This window comes from Apodemus sylvaticus, chromosome 4 (assembly GCF_947179515.1).
Source record: "Apodemus sylvaticus chromosome 4, mApoSyl1.1, whole genome shotgun sequence".
NCBI classification, from domain to species: Eukaryota; Metazoa; Chordata; class Mammalia; order Rodentia; family Muridae; genus Apodemus; species Apodemus sylvaticus.
In genome coordinates this window covers 145486604-145509485 of record NC_067475.1, presented here as the reverse complement: position 1 = coordinate 145509485, position 22882 = coordinate 145486604, and the positions used below count along the sequence as shown (strand labels likewise).

At 34.7% G+C, this 22882-nt stretch overlaps 1 long non-coding RNA gene across 1 annotated transcript in view; it reads right to left on the bottom strand.

Moving 5' to 3' along the window:
• LOC127683468 (uncharacterized) overlaps positions 1–22340 on the bottom strand; it is a 181755-nt gene extending 159415 nt beyond the window's left edge. Inside the window, exon 1 of the long non-coding RNA XR_007977548.1 lies at positions 22244–22340. This is a non-coding gene — a long non-coding RNA (uncharacterized LOC127683468). The remainder of the gene's footprint in view (positions 1–22243) is intronic.
• Positions 22341–22882: the final 542 nt, after the last annotated feature.

The following is a 22882-nucleotide window of genomic DNA, read 5'->3' as shown; positions in this document are numbered from 1 at the left end:
AAAGTGTCATCATTATCACAGACTTTGTCTTGGCCTTTCCATCCCCACAGTTTACCTTTGTTTGCTCTATTACTTAAACTGATACCACGGCTTTCCCAGAATACAGACTTCTTTGATAGGATAATTCAAAACACTATAAATAAAATGAGTAAATAACTTAAAATGTAATTTTCTAACAATCACAGAAAGGAGAGAAATTCTATAGCTTGTGATGAATTTATTTTTATATCCATGGAGGATTTTTTGTCTGATACTTACATTCAAAGTAAACTTCCCATCTAAATGCAACTGTAGAATGATTGTTTAAGGTGACTTTACATGTGTACATACACACACACACACACACAAACACACACACATACACACACGAATATATTGAACAAATGATGTTGAAAAGTACTAATGATATGTAGATTGGACTATAGAAGATGGCTCATTGTTAGGTGTCTCAAGGCTAATTTTCATGTTGAACAAGGAACCTCTCAGACAATCTTTAAATACCAGGTTTCTATTGAAATATTGAGAAAAATCATTGAAGTCAAAACTGATTTGGAGGCCCCTTATTCCATGGGTGTTGTTTGGATTGTGGAATTAATAAATAAAGCTTAACTGATTGTTGCAGATGTGCCTTTGTATATCTCTGAGTCAGGTATGAAAATATATCAGGGAAGGAAATAAATTAAAATCAGTCTGTGATACTAGGGCTAAAATTCTGGAGAGGAGAAAATACCACTGAAATTCACATTACTAGGGCCAAGATCCTATGGCTAGACAAGTTATAGGTCCTATGGGAAAATTTAATAATTCTCCCAGTGGCAACATTACTTATATTCTGCTAAATGGTTGGACTATTAAAGTGATATTCAATAGTTTATCAATGCACCGTCAGATTAGCGACTCATATAGCTCTCATCAGAGAAGTCTTTTTTTTTTTTCAGGAGATGATAATTAACACTGAGACATATACCTGGTCGATGTGTAAAGAATAAGACTGGAGACTGCTCAACCCCTAAAGGGATATCTCTATCATATCCCCTGGCTCTCCCACATACACTGGGCTCATAGCAGACTAGAGAGTAGCAAATTGTAAGAGCCATAGGTGGTATATGGACAAAGAGATGGTTTTATGGACAGAGAAGGGCAATGGAACAAATGAATTCATAGCAGTTGACAAAATATACCCAAGACCCATTGACTCTCAGGCCACATAAAACTCCAGAATGAAGAGGGGAGATAGGAATGACCTAACAGACCCAGCTAAGACACTGTTGTAAATTAATAGATGCTGAGAGGAGAGTCAGTTTTCCTTAAGGATGCTACCCACATGGGTAGATCGCACTTCTGTGAAGTCTTTGTATCCTAAAGTGTATGGGCAGCAACTGATTTTTATAGCAACCGTATCTTTTTTTATTTTAAAAAGAAAAGACATGATATTGAGTGGGGATGGAAAGGGAGTAGATCTGGTATAAATCATGGGGAGGAGTAAATATAATCAAAATAACTTATATGAACATTTCCAAGAAGTAATAAAAATGAGAAAAAAATCAAGAGAAAAATCAATACTTAAATAAAAGAAAATTATAGCATGAAGTCTTAAAATGGATATCAGAAGTATAAATTGAGATTTTGAAAACTGTTTGAAATTTTTTCTCATGATGCTAGTTCAGGCGAGAGAGGAGAGTGAGACACAGTCTAGGTAGTTTCCTGTGTCATGAGCCTAATTAAGGAAGAGGAGCCAAAAAGCGCTTGATGATTAGTTCTTGATCTCACAGGACAAGATTTGGGAAGGCAAAGTTTCCTCCATACTTCTCTGAAGAGCATGATGTATACATCACTATTCCTTCCTGTTGCTTGGACTCTTCTACCCTGCCAATTTCTGGTCTTGCTACAGGAAAATGAAAATCCCACATTTTACAACTTCAAACTTGCTTTTGCAATTTTCTCTTTCACTTCTCTTATCATCTATAGGAAGGTTTTAAGAGAGTTGCACAGACACCTTGGGTTACTATGACAGAACACTATAAAGAAGTATAAAAAGCTGGTAGTTATTTTTCAGTTGTTCTGGAGGCTGACAGAGATCAGAGAGTCAGGACTGCTGGACACCTTGTCATGGCCTTTCTTCTCACAGTCAGTTTTATTTTCACTGATTCCTCTTATAACAGAGAAGAGAGAAGGGAGAAAAGAGAGAAGAAACAAAAGAGAAGGAAGACAAGGAAGGAGGGGGAGCTGTCTACTGTCTATTTTTCTAATGCCATCTTTGGTATGTCTTCATATCTGTTCTGATTCCCTTCCCATAGGCCACACCTATAAACACACTACACATCGGACCCTTGAGTATATGATTTGAATCACATACTTAGTCCATGACAATATTGATATTATTGTTCCAGTTTCACAGCTTGATAAAACTAGCCAAATATCTAAGGCTGGGATCATCATTTGCTTTAGCAAGTGAAGATACACAAAAATAGTCATTCTGATGCTGTTGATTATTTCCCATTCTTAGTACAGTTGGAGAAGAAAGAAATATCTGCAGCAAATAAGAGTTACATTGTTACCTGGAGCTCCCCTGTATATTCATAGAGTACATGGCAAATAACCATTTTTCCATATGACAAGATACAAAGAACAGGATTACCTATTCATTATTGGGCAATATTGCTAATTCAAATGTTATAGCTTGCTGTCAATATATTTCCCAGTTATATCAATTAATCTTAACTTAATAAATTAATTCATCAGCTTCTATTTCAATCACCATCCAAGCAATTGTACACACACACACACACACACACACACACACATTGTGTTCTGTGAAAATGACCGTTTTTTTTTTATTTCTGTGAGCTCAGTTTAAAATGTTCCTTAGTAAATGTTTTACAAACTGACATTATCAGACTGTTATTTTCTTCCCTACTAAAGTATTTGACTTATGATCTTTTCTAACAATAAACATCAACAGTAATTGGCTATATGGCATGCTTAATTTGAAATATAAAATATCAATATGGTGGCATTTTAGCTGTTAGCAGCTTGATAACATGATTAAAATATATCTTGTAAACAAGATTTGTATCTTGCAATGTGTTTGAAAATAATTATGTAATTTAAGAGATATCTTCAAAACAACATGTTTTCAGTGACTTCAAAATACTAGTGTACTATAATTCTTCAAAAATGAAGTGTAAACTATTTCCACAAATGCACATATTTTGTAAATGTAGCTATCTTTTTCTTTTAAGAATATTTTCTTGGATAACAAATTTCAAAGATGATAGCAAGCATGCATCTTTGTGAACATGCCCACATTATTTATAGTCAAGGACATCTTGGTCCAAATCAAGTATCTAGTTTAGAGTAATTCTTCGGAGGCATCCACTTGACTCTGAGTAAATCTGGTAAACTTGGGGATCTCGCTGGTAATGATTACACTCTACCTTCATGATTCTGTAAAGAGTGGGTTGAGGTTAGTACAAGGAGACAAGGATGGATCAATTCACATTCTTCTGCATGCTGACCTCCAGTTGAACCAGCACCATTTGTTGAAAAGGCTATCTTTATTCCATTGGATGTTTTCAGCCCCTTTGTCGAGGATCAAGTGGCCATAGGTATGTGGGTTCATTTCTAAGCTCAACTCCAAATGGATCAAGGACCAACACATAAAGCCAGACACTCTGAAGCTAATAGAAAAGAAAATGGGAAAGACCCTTGAGGCCATCAGTACAGGGAGAAAGTTTCTGAACCGATCACCAATAGTGTATGCTCTAAGATCAAGAATTGACAAATGGGACCTCATAAAATTACAAAGTTTCTGTAAGGCAAAGGACACCATCAAAAGGACAAATCGGCAACCAACAAATTGGGAAAAGATCTTCACCAACCCTACATCAGATAGAGGGCTAATATCCAATATATACAAAGAACTCAAGAAGTTAGAACCCAGAAAACCAAATAACCTTATTAAAAAATGGGGTACAGAGTTAAACAAAGAATTTTCACCTAAAGAACTTCAGATGGCAGAGAAGCATCTTAAAAAATGCTCAAATTCACTAGTCATTAGGGTAATGCAAATCAAAACAAACATGAGATTTCACCTTACACAAGTCAAAATGGCTAAGATTAAAAATTCAGGAGACAGCAGGTGTTGGAGAGGGTGTGGAGAAAGAGGAACACTCCTCCACTGCTGGTGGGGTTGCAAATTGGTACAACCACTCTGGAAATCAGTCTGGCGGTTCCTCAGAAAACTGGGCATATCACTTCTGGAAGATCCTTCTATACCACTCCTGGGCATATACACAGAAGATTCCCCAGCATGTAATAAGGATACATGTTCCACTATGTTTATAGCAGCCCTATTTATAATTTCCAGATGCTGGAAAGAACCCAGGTATCCCTCAACAGAAGAATGGATGCAAAAAATGTGGTATATCTACACAATGGAGTACTATTCAGTCATTAGAAACAATGAATTCATGAAATTCTCAGGCAAATGGATGGAGCTAGAGAACATCATACTAAGTGAGGTAACCCAGTCTCAAAAGATCATTCATGGTGTGCACTCACTAATAAGTGAATATTAACCAAGAAAACTGGAACACCCAAAACATAATCCACGCATCAAATGAGGTACAAGAAAAATGGAGCAGTGGCCCCTTGTTCTGGAAAGACTCAGTGAAGCAGTATTCGGCAAAACCAGAACGGGGAAGTGGGAAGTGTGGGTGGGAGAACAGGGTGAGGGAAGGGGGCTTATGGGACTTTCGGGGAGTGGGGGGCCAGGAAAGGGGAAATCATTTGAAATGTAAATAAAAATATATTGAATAAAAAAAAAGAGTGGGTTGAATTAATTATAACTTACATATATATCTGCCAGCTTGATCTCTCATGATAGACATTTCCTCCTGGAAAACCATGCTTAATCTATATATGCTTGGCATAAGCAGATTCAATATAGACTTATCTTCTCTTCTAATTCTTAGCAAAACGCTTGCAATATTACTAGAACTTCATGCTTGGCATTCCATCCACATCCAAACATATTCAGTCATCTCTTTCTAAACCAGGAACCACTATTCTTAGCCAAGGAATCTGTATTTGAATTAGTATTCTTTGAATCTAGTGATCAAATATAAAATGCAATGAAAATATCTTTAGATGTTATTGATCTATCTACATATTTATTGTATATGCATATTCATGTGTATGTGTGTGCATGTGAGCGTACCTGTGAGCGCATATGTGCATATGCATATATTGCATATGAACGTGTCATACTGTACCTCTGGAAGCAAGAGGATTACTTGCAGGAATCAAGATTCTTTGTTCACTGTGTAGGTTCCATAGATTATACTCGTCATCAGGCTTGGTGGCCAGGACGTTTATCTGCTGAGCTATCTCATTATCTCAAACATGTATTTTTAATAACAATAACAAGCAAAAAGCACAGAAATAATGGCAATAGTTTGCTTAATTGAATCAAATGAAGTCATGAAATAAGAATGTTTGACAAAGACAATTTGATAGATTTCAGAAGACACATTAAGTATAATAACTTGTTGAAATGACTTGAAAGACAGGGAAAATAGTGAAAGCAAAATGAGAAGAAATGAGGCTGAAAATGGGTTTATGGTTAGATGTGCTTACCACTCTTCCATAAGATCTGAATTTATTTCTCAGTACCTAGGTCTGCTAGCTCCCAACTACTTAAACTCCAGCTCCTTCCTGTGGTTTCTTAAGGAACCTGCACACACACACACACACACACACACACACACACACACACTCAGAGAGATGGGGCTCACGGGGGGGGGGGAGAGTTTATAAATATTAGTTTCAACTAATATTAAAACCTTCCTAGGTTTATGCATCATACAGTGAATTTGAGTGGTTTTGAAATTCTGCCAAAATTCTTAAGACTATATAGTTAGAATTAGTTATTCTACTGTATGTTCCTATCTATAGGATGTTACTGAAATGAGCATATAACAATCTTACAGATAAAGCTTCATTTTTTATGCCTAATAAAGTGTTGAGGAACCCACTACATGCCCAGAAAATAAACATATTATCAACTGAATCTCAAAGAAGCACATAAATTGTCCATTTCTTTTGCCTTAATAAAGTTTCCTATGGTATATCAGTACAAAATTCAATTAGATCACAAGTCCCACATCTATAGGATGTTATTGAAATGAGCATATAACCATCTTGCAGATAAAGCTTCATTTTTATGCATAATAAAGTGCTGAGGAACCTACTACATGCCCAGAAAATAAACATATTACCAACTGAATCTCAAAGGAACACATACATTCTCCATCTCTTTTGCATTAATAAAGTTTCCTATGGTATATCTGTACAAAATTCAATTAGATCACAAGTATGACTTTATTATATTTTGTAAATTAAATAATTGTTAATCTCAAATAATTAAGTTTTTGAAAACAAAGGCTTGAATAGTTACACTTAAATTAAGCATGGGGTATAAAAAGAGATACCTTAAAAAATCCTTGATATATTTTGAGTGCAATTAAATGACATCCTGATCTGTTTCTGAGCACATGCATGTGACAACTCACATAGTACTCTGAAGACTTTTCTCCAAGAGAGCTGCCTTAGGAAATGTTTTTCAATGACACTAAAGGATCCAAGTCCATATTACCGACCATACTCATCTCTGCCAATTGCACAGGTTCTCTTAGTAACTTCAAAAGCTTTTGGCTAAATAAACTCTAAGTCTGGAATTTATGGTTACATTTGAAGCTAATAGTTTTGAGACTCTTTTTCTTTCACTTTTAGACACATTTGGTGATTGGAACTATAACACAGAACAGCAGTCTCTTGAAAGATTCAGATTCAAACAACCTTCTTTTCAAACTGAAGAATTCACTGAATATAAAATTACAGTAATTTTAGAAGACTTGGAATCTAATGATTGCTTTAACATTCCTGCTGAGATTTTCTTGATGTTGGCTAATATGTGTCTTTTAGATAAGTATATTTTAGTTCCTCTAATTTTTTCTCATTTAAAGTGAATAACTTTTAAAATTTTTCTTCCATCAGTATTTCATGTTTAACCTCAGTAATTTTGTAGCAAAGCATTGATTTCCAAAGCATGAGATGGAACTTTGTGAAGATTTTTTTTTTTAGGAATAATCTTGACTACATAGAAGTTTATGTTTCTGTCTAATCGCATGCCAATCCAGAAGTCTCTCTCTCTCTCTCTCTCTCTCTCTCTCTCTCTCTCTCTCTCTCTCTCTCCCTCTCCCTCTCCCTCTCCCTCTCCCTCTCCCTCTCCCTCTCCCTCTCCCTCTCCCTCTCCCTCTCCCTCTCCCTCTCCCTCTCCCTCTCCCTCTCCCTCTCCCTCTCCCTCTCCCTCTCCCTCTCCCTCTCCCTCTCCCTCTCCCTCTCCCTCTCCCCAAATAATCTCTAGTACTTTTATAAACAGAGTGGGAGCAAGCAGTCTATTTTGAGTAGTTTCTTTCAAATGGTAATATTTAGAGAGTTGAACATCAGGGTACGACCCACAGTTGGCATGTATTCTGTTTTGACTAGTGGTGAGGCAACTACATATCAGAAGCATGACCTTATAGGCCTTAGTGTGGGCATACTCTCATTTCTATTGGAGGAATATATGGGGTTTGTGTACAATGTATATGAAACTTGGTTTTCTTCATGATATCATTAAATCATTCTACAAGAACATCAGTGGATGAAGTGTGAAAGATCTGGTGGTTTCATTACCTATTGGATGTTGATGGCATTTGTGTTTCTTCTATTGTAGGTATTCATATATCTGGGAATATATACATCAGCATGTATATTCAACAAAATGTGTATCTCATAATTCTTATTAATACTCATTATTTTATTTTAACTCTGGTAACTTAAAATAACCTTTGTCTTCTTGTCCTGTCTGGTTTTCCAAACTGAAGATTTCATTCACTGCCTTAATCTAATCTGTAATGTCTACTACCCTACATCTCTGTACCTGAATCTATTTTTCTCAGCTTACCTGATTTGCCTCCACATCCAGATTCCACCATCTTGTGCTGACCAAAATTCTAAATGCATCAGAAAAATCTTCTCAGCTATCTTCCTTGACTTCAAGTCCTGGCAGCCTGTTCTCTGTGGTCAACATTCGTGCCTTTGCTAGATGGCTCCTCATTATGTCCTTCTTCCAATGATGTCATAGTTTTTCTCTTTTGGATGGGACTTTATGTACTGTATAGTGTGTGGTAGCTATGAACAAACTATTCTATGACACCTCATCTCAAGATCCTACCATTTATTTGAGGGAAAAAGTACTAAAAGAAAATATTGCATGTGTGGCCCTATGATCTACTCTAATTAAAATGAAAAAAAAAAGCAAAAATGAGTTCAAGAGTAAATTAGAGTGGTAGAATATAAACAAAATTCAATTGAAGCTTCTTAAACATATTAATATATGAAGTGATCTAAACAAAATCACCAAATAACAGAGGTGGACACAGTCCAAACTAAACACCTCTTGTCAGCAAATCAAGTGTTCAATTATTCAGCACATAGAAATATGAATTAAGGGGCAAAATATCTGCTATTCTATAAAATTACATAGTTGCAAATCATTGTGAAAATTGTAGTAAACCAATGTTGTGCTGCTACAGAGTAATATTTGACTCTGAAATATCATGATTTGGAATTTATTCTACAAAAGTGACAAATAGGCAGAACAAACTCTGCCTACTAGTCTGGAATGATAGAAATATTGTGCATAATGTTGAAGTGTTTTCTAGTAATTCTACCTCTTTTAAAGAGTGAGATACCTGATCAGAAATATGGCACAACTCAAAGTCAACTTCTGTCTCTAAAAACTGGTGTGAAACTTACCAGAAACTCTGTAATTAACAAAATCAGCTGCTAGACTTCACAATATTTATGACCTCAAGAATCTTACAGACACATCAATTGATTATACAGTGACAGAACAACACTTTGTCAGACACTTCTGTGGATGCAGAGTGTGAGCTGGAACAATCCTTAAGGTTTTGAGTCCCTATTAACACCAAGCATGGCCAATTAGAATCAAATGGGCCCCTGTCATTATAAATCTGCTAACATCTCTTGTGAACAACACTATCTGGTTTGCCTTTCCAGAATCTGACTTCTGTTAACTTCATTACCTGGTGATCAATACATTTGGGAAGTAATATTTTGAGCTTATTATGCCTTGTGTAACGAAGGAATAAGCTATGAATTCTATCTACTTTGTTCTGTAAATCCTTTTAGCATTGTGGCATTTGGAAGAAATTCTCCTTAAGGCAATACAGTGTGCAAAACAACATTGATCATTCCTTATTTTACAATATAAAAACAAGTTTATAATTTATGAGACAAAACCTTCCATATTCACATCTTGGAACTTGTAGTAGAAGCAGACAGCAAGAAGTCATGTGATGGGAGTATCACACTTGTCTTTGCAGGTGATGCAGGGATGATGCTACTTGCCTCAGAGATTGCAAAAGGCAGAATATGGGACTCTATTTTACGGCATGTCACAACTCAAGCAGCATGGTTTAAAGCAGGAACTGTGTTTTGGTTTCACAGCATGTTATCAGAATATATGCTAACAGTTTGGGGGATGATAGCCATTAACTCTAAAGATATTTGGAAAGAACAGTAATTCAAGGCCCATACCTAAACATCGTTAAAGCAATATACAGCAAACCGGTAGCCAGCATCAAACTAAATGGAGAGAAACTTGAAGCAATCCCACTAAAATCATGGCAGACAGGGCTGCCCCCTTTCTCCTTATCTTTTCAATATTGTACTTGAGGTACTAGCTCAGGCAATTCGACAACATAAGGAGGTCAAAGGGATACAAATTGGAAAGGAAGAAGTCAAACTCTCATTATTTGCAGATGACATGATGGTCTACCTAAGTGACACAAAAAACTCCACTAGAGAACTCCTACAGCTGATAAACAACTTCAGCAAAGTGGCAGGTTATAAAATCAACTCAAGCAAATCAGTGGCCTTCCTATACTCAAAGGATATGAAGGCTGAGAAAGAAATTAGGGAAATGACCCCCTTCACAATAGCCACAAACAGTATAAAGTACCTTGGGGTGACTCTTACCAAATTGTGAAAGATCTGTATGACAAGAACTTCAAGACTCTGAAGAAGGAAATGGAAGAAGACCTCAAAAAATGGGAAAACCTCCCATGCTCATGGATCGGCAGGATCAATATAATTAAAATGGCCATTTTGCCAAAAGCAATATACAGATTCAATGCAATACCCATCAAAATCCCAACTCAATTCTTCACAGAGTTAGAAAGAGCAATTCTCAAATTCATCTGGAATACCAAAAACCCAGGATAGCTAAAACTATTCTCAGCAACAAAAGAAATTCTGGGGGAATCAGTATCCCTGACCTCAAGCAATACTACAGAGCAATAGTGTTACAAACTGCATGGTATTAGTACAGTGACAGGCAGGTAGATCAATGGAACAGGATTGAAGATCCAGAAATGAACCCACACACCTATGGCCACTTGATCCTCGACAAAGAGGCTGAAAACATCCAATGGAGAAAAGATAGCCTTTTCAACAAATGGTGCTGGTTCAACTGGAGGTCAGCATGCAGAAGAATGCGAATTGATCCATCCTTGTCTCCTTGTACTAAGCTCAAATCCAAATCGATCAAGGACCTCCACATAAAGCCAGACACTCTGAAGTGAATAGAAAAGAAACTGGGGAAGACCCTTGAGGACATCGGTACAGAGAGAAAGTTTCTGAACAGAACACCAATAGCATATGCTCTAAGATCAAGAATTGACAAATGGGATCTCATAAACTTACAAAGTTTCTGTAAGGCAAAGGACACCATCAAAAGGCCAAATCGGCAACCAACAAATTGGGAAAAAATCTTCACCAATCCTACATCAGATAGAGGGCTAATATCCAATATATAAAAAGAACTCAAGAAGTTAGACTCCAGAAAACCAAACAACCCTATTCAAAATGGGGTACAGAGTTAAACACAGAATTCTCACTTGAAGAACTTCGGATGGCGGAGAAACATCTGAAAAAACGCTCAACTTCATTAGTCATTAGGGAAATGCAAATCAAAACAACCCTGAGATTTCACCTTACACCAGTCAGAATGGCTAAGATTAAAAATTCAGGAGACAGCAGGTGTTGGCAAGGATGTGGAGAAAGAGGAACACTCCTCCACTGCTGGTGGGGTTGCAAATTGGTACAACCACTCTGGAAATCAGTCTGGCGGTTCCTCCGTAAACTGGGCACCTCACTTCCAGAAGATCCTGCTATACCACTCCTGGGCATATACCCAAAAGATTCCCCACCATGAAATAAGGATACATGTTCCACTATGTTCATAGCAGCCTTATTTATAATTGCCAGAAGTTGGAAAGAACCCAGGTATCCCTCAACATAAGAGTGGATGCAGAAAATGTAGTATACATATACAATGGAGTACTATTCAGCCATTAGAAACAATAAATTCATGAAATTCTTAGGCAAATGGATGGAGCTAGAGAACATCATACTAAGTGAGGTAACCCAGACTCAAAAGATGAATCATGGTATGCACTCACTAATAAGTGGATATTAACCTAGAAAACTGGAATACCCAAAACATAATCCACACATCAAATGAGGTACATGAAGAACGGAGGAGTGGCCCCTTGTTCTGGAAAGACTCAGTGAAGCAGTATAGAGCAAAATTAGAACAGGGAAGTGGGAAGGGTTGGGTGGGAAAACAGGGGGAGGGAAGGGGACTGATGGGACTTTCGGGGAGTCAGGGGCCAGAAAAGGGGAAATCATTTGAAATATAAATAAATATATCAATAAATTTAAAAAAAGATATTTGCTTGAAGAGACAAAAAATTTTATCAAGTGGAAACTGTTATGAAAATTAGAAATTTGAAATATTTGTTTTAAAAGAGAATCAGTTGATAAAGATGATATACATACTTATATACATTCATAGGTGCTTATAACAAAATAATAGATATTCATGCATTGAACATTCATATAACAAAATTAAAGAGCTACCCAAGAGTCATTAGCATATCAAATGCATTTCTGTGTTCCATGTCAATTCACCAGTCTAACAATTATAGTGTAATGCATTTTGAATGATAAGATCTTTACAGTAATCCACAGAAAAGCTTCATGTCACTTTTTGGTGCTGCTGTTGTTGTTGTTGTTGTTGTTTAAAGTGTGACTGTGTAATCTAGGGAGACATGACCTCAGTGCTTCTATGAATAGTAAAATTTCAGTGATTAATTATAGTTTTTAACATGAAGAGTTCACAATTTGTTTCAATGAAAAGTAAAGTAAAATCATCCTGAGAGTTTAAAAAAAATTGTCTATAATATGCCTATATATATATATATATATATATAGTTATTTTGTATCAACTACAGAGAATTTTTAATGGCTTATAATTTTCAGAATCTAATATGAATTACTGAATATTATTAAAATTTGCTTAAACTATCTGATAATTGACTGTATAGTGCTTGAAAACTACTATGTTATTTCACATCTAACTAAAATTTATATAAAACAGTTGATCAGTACTCATTTAATTCCAAATTTTCCAAAAAATAATTCTTGACTTTGATAAAGGTTGCCTTGGAATAAGGTTTTTACTTTTGGTGCTGTTATTCTGAACATCAATTTTTCCTATAATCCTCAGAGGATCAATGCCCATTTCAGGCTTCCATATTGTCTTTTTTAAAAAAATATTTTATTTTGTTTTTATATAGGTTCTTACATGAGTGAGGGGAACTTAACTCTGGTCCTCTTTAAGAGCATTGAGTACTACTGGTAACTATTAACTACTAAGGCATTTCTCCAGCCCTATGTACTGCAATCTTAATCTACATGTTATTTTAATTACCACTTATTAGCACTGATAAATTAGAGACATTTGTTTTAGGGTGAAATGTTTATTGTATATAAATGTCTATAGGTATCCATCATGTTTATGTATCTATACAGCCTCAGAAAGTATAATATCTATGAAGTACTTAAAACAGTCATGGTTTCATACATTTTACCATCGAATATCATATATGGTTTTTAGATTGAGAACCAGAATTTGTTATGTCATGATATGCATAAACAAATGATAAACATGAAAGCTATTATCCTTGTATCCAATAGAATTGAAAGAAATTGCAAGCTTTCTTATGCATCATAACAGCTAACCAACCAAACAAATACAAAGGGTGGATTATGAATGATTTACTATACAGATAAATATAGGCAGAAGAAATCACATATAAAAATGTTTAATCTCATTCCCAGTATGTCAGCAATGTGTGAGTACCTGAATGTTATTCTTCCTACTTAAGAATCTTCCTTATACAGAAAGCTGCTGTCATGCTCTAAAGAAGAAATGATATATCAGGGCAAAAATAACTTCAAACTCACTCTACTGTTTCATTTATTTTATCCTCACCTTTACTTATAATTTCAAACTGAAGAGTTAGGAAGCTGAGGTAGATACAGCAGGATTGGGAACAGATCTAGGATGTTCACAGCTGTGCATTTATAGTTGAAATTTCTGATAAAAAAAAAAAGAGTAATCTGCCTCCACATCTTAAGAGCAAATCCTGCCAGATGTTTTGAAATATAAAGTGAATTTTCTTAAAAATACAAATTCTAGATGTTATTGCTTAAGGGGAATTTTTCTTTAACAAATGAGAATTTTGATCCCTGCTTACCGAATGTACCTTTAGGTTCAACAGTATTTACTTAAAAGTTGAATTTTCTGTGGTTAATTTTGTGTGTGTGGTGGAGGAGAAATCCATTGTTTTGTTTGTATTGATTGGTTTTTGGTTTTGCTTAAAACAAAGTTTTAGACATTATTTTAAATTAAATCTTTGAGAATTTAAGACAATATATCTGAACACATTCACTCCTCTGAGAGCAATCCCCCATACATTCTGACCTAATTTTAGTTTTCTTATATGTCCTCCTGTCAATTCTAATTTGGGTTACCCACCTAGTCTCAGAAGTGGAGCCTGCCCTGGCATGTGGTTAATCAGTCATAGGTCATATCCTTAAAGAACACAGACTCTCTCTCTTTCAGAAGAGGGAAATGTCAGTAGCTCCTAAGATGGTGGTAGGATTTCTTCTATTATGTCTAAAAAATAAGTTTCTGATGAGGGAGGATTGAAGCAGGCTGTTTCCCTTCACTTACAGAGGATTTTGATTGAGAGCAATGGCTTTCACAACACAATGAGGAAATGGATTTAATCAAAGCCATGAGCTTATTGGATCATTTAAACAATTATTTAATACTGTCATTGATGTATTTTCATATTTAACAAAGTCAAATTATTTTGTTCAAGAACAGGACCAACCTAACCATTCAAAGTCAAAATACATTCCAAAATCCTATGAAAATGAGAAACAAGATTAAGCATGGGAAAGTGCCAACAGACACCAAATTCATCGCGGAGTATACCTGGAAAGGGTGTTCCTTTTTATTACTGTTTTTGCACAAAACTTAAATTTATTTAATTACTCACAAATTCGTTATTAATGATAATCATCATTGCTGTGGGTGAGGGATAAATAGTAAACGGACACTATTGACTATTTCTTCAAAAAACTAGTAAGAGATAGTAACTATTCAGATGGGGAAAGCCAAACCACAACAAATCCTTAGAGTGAATCTCATTAAAAACAAAACAAAACAAAACAAAACAGAAATACATATTCAGCTATATTAATGACTCTGTAGTTGAATATAGCCATGGAACCTGCCAACAGTTCTGGTTTACTAACACCTTACCTGAAAGAACATCTGTTCTTTGAAGTCCTGCCAAGCTAATATCCAGGTTAAAAACCCACAGACAAAATATTTACTCATCTCAGGCTATTTTAATAATTGAACATTAATTATGATTATGTGAATGAATTCAAGCTTAATTTGCTAATATCCCTAGTTGCTTAGCTTTCTCTTTGGCTATATAACTCAAACATTTAAGTAATCTGCCTTCTGAATTTCAGGGTTTGAAACAGATCTATGATTTCCCTTGATATCTAGATTTAAATAAAAAGGGATTTACATATTGTCAGTGTACACTGAACAGAAAACCTCGTAAAACAGTAATAAACTTGAGAGACTGCTGGCTCTTAACACAGAGCAAAGACTTGTAAACCTAGGAGACAGATAGTCTTGCCAATAGAATTACAATTTCAAATGGAAGACTTTGTTGAAGTAGTAAATTAGTGTAAAGAAGGATTTTAAATCAGTATATTAGGTTGTATGGTCATTTTAGTTGACTTGTAGTACAAGTAGTCACAGGAAAAAAAAGATAAATTAAGTAGAAGCCACTGAACAGTATTATAATTCATGAGGATCAAGAAAGTGAGCATAATGTTTCTCATCAATAAACTAAATAAATAGAATAAAACATAAAACACAAACAATAGTTATATAATTTATCAGGAAAGACAGGAAAACAGAAGTACATTTTAAAAAAATTTACTTTTCTCCATTATTGAAAGGATAGTAATAAAACAAGCTTCATTTAATGTGTGCATTACAATTATCAATGACAGAGTGAGAAAAAATACTCTACCATAGTTTTCCCAACTCATCTCCTATTATCTACAAAACCTTCTATACCTCCTATCAGATGCTATACCTTCTTGCTATCAGGCACCACACTTCCTATCATCTGCCACCCCTTCCTGTTATCAAATGCCAAACCTCTTGTTATTAACCACACCTTCCTTCAATCTTCTGTCACACCTTCTATCAGATTCCACACCTCCGATCAGATGCCACCCTCATCTACACAAGTTAAAATAATTAAAGTGTTATGCATGAAATCATATGTGTTTTGCAAAGAAATTATATGCAGTGAAAGCAAAGTCACCTTGTAATGACTGTACTTATGCATTATCAAGGTGTATAGCGAGTCTTCATTGCCCAAACACTGAACAATGTCATATGCTTAATATTCATTGCTAGCCACAGTTCTTAGATAGTGACCATTTGTAAGATATGTGTATGGAAAATAATGTTAGGAAAACCCAATAAAGTATGGTCATTTACTTAAAGGTAGTATAACAAACTCATTCCAAAGCCATAATTACTTAACTGGATGAGCAGAAAAATATAGACTCAGGAACATTTAATAAGGTTGTGCTGGCTAGGTTTATATCAAGATGACAACAGCTATAGTAATTTGGGAAGAGATATCTTCAACTGAGAAAATACCCCAATTAAGTTGCTTGCAGGCAAGTTTGTGGAACATTTTTTTTAATTGATGCCTATTGTGGGAGGGACCAGGTTATGGTTGGCAGTGTCACCTCTAGTCACGTAGTCCTTAGTTATAAAAGAAATCAAACTGAGTGAAAATTGGGGAGCAAGCCAGGGCGCACAGTTCTTCCATGGCTTCTGCTTCAGTTGTATACAAATCTTGCATTTAATTCCTGCCCTGTGTTCCCTCATTGACGGCTTTATAAGATTAAAAGTAGACATAAACCCTTTCCTCCCCAAACTTGCTTATGTGATGGTGTTTTATGACAGCAATAGAATCCTTAAGTAAGACAAAGATCAAGTGCTTCTGGTTCAGACTTTGATTCACTTAGACTGAATACATATCAAATGCTCTAATGATAAAATATTTCTCTAAATGAAGTGGTAGGTTTTCAGTTAAACAAAAATAACTTCTATAATGTCTCAAAATGTTAGCATGCTAAATATCATGATATTTAATCAACTTTCATTTTAAAAAATTAGCTGTTTCATCATCTTGCAGACATATAGTATCAAATAGTGATAGGATAAATTAAAATTGGAAAGTTGTCAAATCTCTTCTAAGATATTCTTCATTTCATCATCATGCATCTAAGCATTAAAGAGTTACAAGAAACCTGAGGATTGCTGCAAATTACTGATTAGCTTCTGGATGTTGTGACATTACTTTTGTGAAATAAATATGCTCAGAATGTAGTCAGGTTTCAATGCGGCTCCCATTATTTTAATTTGATACTGAAAGATGTACAGCATTATTTCTCCTTTTGGTCCCTCTAAGTGATGCTATCTTATACTAAAGTCTTCTTCCATGTAAGTAGACCAAGGGATTACATATTTGTTACCATACAACTTTAAAGGCAAATGCTAGGGTATGAGTACTTACTACATGTCATTACAATGAGAATAAATCAAGAATAAATGCTAATAATACTAGTCTCCTTTTTAAATTTGTTTATGATAACTGGAGTATTTGAACCAATGCCCCTTTGGAGTATGGCATATAAATGTAGGAGGAGCAACGAGTGCTCACAGGGGTCTTGGGGGGTGACATTGTCAGTAGCATAACAGATAAACATAAAACTGTTAGCAGTGCCATTAGATAGAGTCAAGAAGTGAAAAGGGACATTACCAAAGCTACTTTGAGAAGTACCTAGTAGTCTGGTATCATAGGCACCAGCTTACCTGATGTTAAGTAGCTTTGCGATTCCATTCATATCTCATGCCGCTGTCATATATTGTGTAGGTTGGAATTCAGCCAATACCATTGCCTCTGTGCTGTGAATTCTGTGGCAGAATCATACTGATATCTTTTTCTTAGCTATTATTGTATGCATTACAGGCAATATCCTACATGCCTGAACAATAGGGACATTCATCTGCTCCTTCTGTCCTACATCTGAAGTAATTTAATCTACAGCTTGAATTCTCTATTAATACCCATCCAACCATGACCTCTCCATGAGACTTTGGGGATTCACAAGTAGTATTACTGCCCACTTGCAGGTTCAGTGCATTAAAGAATCTGAGTGATTGGATATACACACACTGCATATTTTATCAGAAAGCCTTATGTCTTAGTTACTTTCCTTTTGCTGTGGAGAGGGCAATATAACAAAAGCAACTTATAAAAGAATGTCTGCAATGGAGAGATTCCTTATAGTTTCAGAGGGTGTCAGTGGCTGTCCTGGTGGAGAGCAAAGCAGCCAACAGGAAGGGATAGTTGTAGAGAAGTAGCCAAGAGTTTATATTTGATCTACATACGTGAAAACGTGAGATAGTTAACAGTGAATATTGTAGGGTTACAAACCTCAAAGTCTACCCTCATTGACACATATCCACCCACTAAGCCTCACCTCCTTCAACTAGGCTATGCCTCCTCTATTAAAGTCATACCTAACCCAAAGTCATGCCTCTAAATCCTTTCTGAGCAGTTCCACTAACTTTGGACCAATTATTCAAACACATGAGCCATTTTTATTCAAAACACCACAATTTAACATGTGCAAAAACGTAAAACAAAATTAAAAGAGTTTACAAACCTGAAAAATAGTTTGACAAGCTCTAAGAAGGTTTTGTGAAAATTTGCCTGTGCCTTGCAGTGTTACATTATCAATGTGGTCACTTAAATATCCTTAGATTTTCCAGCTTCTATCTGGTAATTACAAATCAATATGAGTAGAATCATATGACAAGAATAGCTACTTTCACATTTACACATGCTTCAGTTCTTCCAACACTAAGCTCTAAGAAATTTAATTTCTATTGACTAGAGACATACTGACTACATGGGTGATCTCTAACCTTTGAGAGATGATTTCAAAATCTATGAAAAAAGAACTACATAAAAACAGAGGTAGGTAGACATTTATATTGTTTATTAATGCTTAAAACCATTATTTTTGGATCTATCTTGCCAGTGATGTCATGTTAATTTGTATGAAGTCACATGTATTTCATTAATCAAGGACAAAAAACTGTGTATCTTAAACATTTAGATTTTTAAAATAATTTCTTACTTCATTGCAATTTATTCAGAAATGTTAATTAAACTATACACACATACAGACATACACACAGAATATATATTTAAATTCTTGTTAGTGATAGAATGGAAAATCATTCTTAATATTAGTAGGAGTCTAATATAAGTGCACTTTTTATATATTATAAGGTTCTGGAAAAACAATGCAGTATAAAAAGTGTTCTATAACAATGATCAATGGTTTTAAACAATGCTAAAATTCACATGGAATTCCCAAATGGTGCTGTTATCCCAAACATCAATGACATGAGGCTTCTTGAACATTCAGACCTTGATATTTAGAGTGTAACTGGTACACTGGTCCTATGGAACTTCAGGTCTTTGTGAGATGAAGTTATCATGTGTCTACCCTGTGATAAAACATTTCTGCATCTACATAAACTGTTGACCAAAACCAATGTTACGATTCTGCCAATACACACAAATCTCTAGGAGAGTAGTGTTTACAGACTTTAAAGATTAGAAACAAGTAACAAAATCCATAGGTGAATTTTTATTTAATTAATGTATTAGAATGGAATATTTAAGTATAATTTAATTTTTTATATGATTGGACATAAAGCACACATTCAATCTTCCATTGTAAGTTACACCACTGAAATTTCATCTGGTTCAGAGGCAGATCGTACACAGAAAAGAAAGCAGTAAGTTATACTGTGAAATATATTCATATATATGATTTTTTTAAAAAATGTGGACTCAGAAATATCAATATGTACATATTTAAATATAGTTTTCCATCTCTACAACTTACAGAAATTACAAGTGATATTTTGTATTTGTTAATTTGTGCTTCCATTAAGAAAGGCACAAGTAACATAGTAGGACAAGGATCAGAAAAGAAAGCTCAATTAGAGCCTCAGTTCTTGTCTCTGGTTCATATTTAATTTGGAAGTCTTTGACAAACTATAGCTATTGTAGAAAAATACATTAATTTGTCATTATTATTATAAGTTACAAAAATGAAATACTTTCCTGATATTAATAAACACATTAATCAAAGTAAATTGAAGTTTTCTTTCAATATGAGTTTTAGATAATTTTTATATAAGGTTGTGATATAAGTATTTTTAATATAGAACCAGAAATGTTTTCCTCTTAAACAAATATTGTAGAGTAAATCCTGTTATGAGCCATTCAATATTTATTCATTCTGCTTCCTCCTACTTAAATGAATGCACACACTAAATTCTTTGCAGTTTCTCTTTCTAAAATATTTAAATAAAACTTTTATTTGGTTTTAGTGGATTAAATGTGTTCTTTGATGGGTTCAGACATATATTTAACAAATTCTGCTTACACTCTTCCTTTACTTCATTATTTGAAGTAATATTAATGAAGAAAATCTTAACAGGTCAGCAAGCAGAAAATGTGTGTTTATAGAATATATCAATATCATACCCCTACCATCAAAGAGATGGTGATCTAGTAAGATGAAGGCACTGTGGAGCATCAAAGGAAACTCTGTGCTCTGAACATGACAGTACCTCCGCTCTCACTAACTCCCAGAAGTGGTAGTTTCCCACATATGTTCTACATAAGATTAGCTCAAGACAATCAACATTTCAATATGGAGTATTTGAGGGGTTATTGGTAGTTGATAGCTAATGGGGAAGACAGAGTCTATTTTCTTTGAAATTGTGGTATTTTAGTTGTTTGACCATGATGTGGTTTATAACTCCACATCCACAGGTATATAGGCAGCATAAGTTGCATTCAGTAGGTTATGGGAAAAAAAGGTATATAAGAGGAAGTGAAATAGAAAAATGAATTAAGGGGATGGGTAGATCTGTGAGAAGTTAGAAAGATGGGTGATGCTAAATATGATCAAACATATAATATACATGTATAGCATTCTGAAATAATTAAATATTATATTTGAAGTTTAAAGTAATATAATTTGAAACATAAAAAGGAAATGTACATATCTAATTTAATTTTAGGTCAGTGCAATGTATTAGTGTCAATCACTAGAAATGCAAAACAAAAGCAAGAAAATAAGTGAAGTCAGACCTCTCTTCCTAATATTGGGGCTCTTTCCTGGTCATTCATTTATCTGTAAATAGTTTAACTCCCAGGGAAAAAGTATGCAGCTCATTCCCTATGGTGGATTTCTTGTGGGTTTGATAAAATTCATGCCTTGCACACTAGAATACAGCTGATCTTAAAAGTACACATTTATCTTTTCAATCTTTCTCAATGTCTTTTTCTTTGGTATGACATTTGAAATTGTCGATGAAAACTATAACACTAGAAAATAATTTATGAAAGCCATAACTTGATAATTTGTATTACATTTCAATCAAGAATTATGGTGACTCAAGACATGTTCATGATCTCTGACTAGTTAAGTTACTATGGCACTTACTGGAAGCCCTGTGGCCATCTCGAAGGTCATTCCAATATATGTCAACAAATACTAGGGCTGGGCAGAAACTGTACCCAAGTGATGGTGTGGCTGTATTCCTACAGAAGACCAACACAGATAACTTGGTGTATAGTAAAATTTGCACAAATGTAAGTGTGTTAACAACTAACAAAGGAGAAAATCATTCTGCTTAATTCTTTAGGTATGTGAAAAATGATCATTAGTGGAGAGATGTCATAAAACTTTGTTGAAAAATGTTTTTCATTTTCTGCATGGATTTCTCCAAATTTCTTTAATCTTGTTTGTTTCACAAAGTCTCAATTGTTGACCTGAACTAATTTCAATCTCAGTATCTGGCTTTGGCCTCTGAAGAGCTGTGATTATAGCTAGGCATGTGCCACCATACCTAGCCTCATACTTTCTAAACATGTTGCATTCATTTATTGCTGTCCTGCTGTCTTCAGGAATAATAATAGTGATGCATCAAAGAACTAGCGTAGTTCCAAAATTTGTTAAAACACAATCCAGTGTGAATGAATACCAAAGGAGCAAAGTTTATTACAAAAAGAGTTTACCTCACATATAGAATTAGGAATTTAAGACCAAAATTTGAATTTCAAGTAAACTTACATTTTACTTTATCTATAACAGAATGATTTGTAATTTCTTACAAATACGCAAATAGAAAACCTTAGGAAAAGTAAATTCAGTTTAAGGAATATTGACTAATAAAACTAAACCATTACATCTGTAAACTCAGTACTTGGAGGCAGAGTCAGGAAAACACAAGTATAGGTCAACCTGGTCTATACTGTGAGTTCTAGGCCAGCCAATGCTACAGTAGGATACTTCTTGTCAACACCTGACCAGACCAAAAACAAAAAGTAAGTAAACAAACAAGCTAATGAAATAATAGGGAATTTCTTAAAATTCTTATAAGTTATTTTCTTTATACTTAAATTGAAAGAAATCAAGAAGCATTGACTTATAGAGTAATATGCTGCCTTACATTATTCTTCTCACTTATTGTCCATCTTACCTCTACAACCAGTTGCTGGAGAGACGGAGATGCTACTGGATACAGACTGGAGTTGCCCCGGATGGGACTATGAAGGCTAATGTAAGCCACAGCATTTCTTTGGAGAATCTTTGCAAAGTCCTGAAATAAAAAGTTCGAAAAGTTCTACCATTGGTGCAATTAAAATAACACATTTGACTTTATTAGGATAACAAGTATTTTGATGCTAAAGTATGACATTTATCAGAAGCGTGCATAAGTATTTTACCATGTGTTAAGGTTAATCCATCCTCTATATGTAAAGGCTTTCTCCAGATTTGGTTTACTCTATCAAGCTGAACTGAGAAGCTGTTGTAGTAGTACTTATATAAAGTAATCATTTTAAGAGGAAATGTTTGGAGGGTTAGACTAACAATGGGTTCAATTATAGAACACAACATGGGAATTTGACACTGTCTTCAATGACAGTGCCTAATGGTAGAGTCATTGAATTAAATGACAGAACTGACCAGCTTAATTAGTTGGTGCTACCAACTTTCCCTGTGAAAAATTCAGTTGAATTTGCATGAATAAACTTTTATTTTGAGAGAAATTGGACAAATTAGAATGGTGACTATGACTGTATAAAAACCCCATGAATGTTGTATGTACTAATGACTT